Genomic DNA, 2,226 nt, shown 5'->3' with positions numbered 1-2,226 from the left:
TTTGGTCAATGACATGAGACAAAGTATATGTGAACTGCTGTATGAAAAGTGAATTTACTCTGTAAATCTTCACCCAAATCCTAATAAACAAACAAACAAAAAAAAGAGTTGCAGCAGTATATTGACAGAGAACTTCCAGAATTGCAAGCTGGATTCCAAACAGGACTTGGAAGAAGGCATATCATTGCTGATGTCAGATGAATCTGGGCTGAAAGCAAAGAATACCAGAAAGATGTTTACTTGTGTTTTATTGACTATGCAAAAGCCTTTGACTCTGTGGATCATAATAAATTATGGATAACATTGAGAAGAATGGGAATTCCAGAATACTTAATTATTCTCATGAGGAAACTGTACATGGACCAGGAGGCTGTCATTTGAACAGGACAAGGGGATACTGCATGGTGTAAAATTAGGAAGGGTGTGCATCAGGGATGTATCCTTTCCCCATATTTATTCAATCCATATGCTGAACAAATGATCTGAGAAGTTGTACTATATGAAGAAAAATGTGGCATCAGGATTGGAGGAAGACTCATCAACAACCTACGATATGCAGATGACACAATCTTGCTTCTGAAAGTGTAGATGACTTGAAGCACTTAACTGAGGAGGATTAAAGACTACAGTCTGCAGTGTGGATTACACTTCAACATAAAGAAAATGAAAACCCTCACAACTGGATCAATAAGCAGCGTCACAATAAGTGGAGAAAACATTGAGATTGTCAAAGATTTCATTTTACTTGAATCCACAATCAACACCCATGCAAGCAGCAGTCAAGAAATCAGATGTGTAGCAAACTATAAAACAGTACTTTAGGAAACCATAAGAGACCTACATAAATGGAAAAACATACGATGCTCATAGATAGGAAGATTGAACATTGTGAAAATGTCAGTTCTACCCAAAGCAATCTATACATTCAATGCAATCCCAATTCAGATCCCATCAACATTCTTTTTTTTTTTTTTTTGAATTTTTAAAATATAATTGTTGAGTACTCTGCTCTCTCTTTTTTTTTTTTTTTAATTGTGATTTGGGTGAAAATTTACAGCACAAATACGCTTTCCATACAGCAGTTCACATACACTTTGTCTCATGACATTGGCCACAATTTACCACAATGCAACAGCTCCCCTCCCACTTTTTCACAATAGTTACCTCTTCCCTGTGTCCATCCCTCCATGCACTCCTACCCCCTGAGCTGTCTCCCTGTGCCTGAGCAGCCCTTCTATCTCTCATGCTTATTCTCTCCAAGGAGTGTATCTACCTCAGGTAAATGCTCAACTGATAAGCTTGTCCATTATTTGGCTGGAAGCCACAGGTGTGTGTTCAATTCCAGACCTGAAGGGCAGCTACGGGCCATAGTTTCAGTGGTTTCACCAGGCTCCCTCGGGCCTGCAAATGTGTTCCCCGCTTTTTTTTTTTTCCCCAAAATGATTTTGAGTTTTGTTCCACGTTGTTCTCCCTATCTATCCAGGATCTCCTACAAAGATCCTCTTCCAAGTGGATGACAGTGGTAGCCAGGCACCATCTAGTTCTTCTGGTCTCATAGTCATATAGGCTGCAGATTGGATGGTATACCAGTCGGTAGGACTAATTGTATCCATGAATTTTTGGTTTTCTTCATTGTTTTTGGCTCTGGACGAGGAGAGACCCATCGTTGCATCTAGATGGCAGCTTGCAAGCTTTTAAGATCTCAGTCACTACTCGCCATAGCAGGAGGTGGAACAATGTTTTGTGTAGTATGTTATGCCAATTGAGCTTGATGTTCTCTGTGACTATGGTCCTGAGCCCACAGGTTCAACTACTCGGTCCCTCTGGGTAGCTGGCTGTGACCAAGCAGTAACTACAACCTTGCCCCTTGTTAGCCCCATTATACATCTGGGAATTCAGATCATACACATAAAGTTATTGGACCACTTTCTGCCAACCCTATACATGTTCTTGGGTGCACTCTCCACTTCATATACATAACTAATATTTCAGCCTGTCCACCCTCTATCCACCTGCATCAACATTCTTTAAGGATATTGAAAAACCAATCACTACTTTATATAGAAAGGGAAGAGACCTCAGATAAGCAAAGCAATATTGAAGAAGAACAAAGTAGGAGGTCTCACACTCCTGGATCTCAAAACCTACTATACAGCCACAGTAGTCAAAACTGCCTGGTATTGGTATAATGACAGACACATAGATAGACACATGGAATAGAACTGA

The sequence above is a fragment of the Orycteropus afer genome, unplaced genomic scaffold (assembly GCF_000298275.1).
Source record: "Orycteropus afer afer isolate SDZICR_OR568_19922 unplaced genomic scaffold, OryAfe1.0 scaffold00460, whole genome shotgun sequence".
Classification (NCBI taxonomy): domain Eukaryota; kingdom Metazoa; phylum Chordata; class Mammalia; order Tubulidentata; family Orycteropodidae; genus Orycteropus; species Orycteropus afer.
This window is presented reverse-complemented; position numbering follows the sequence as displayed.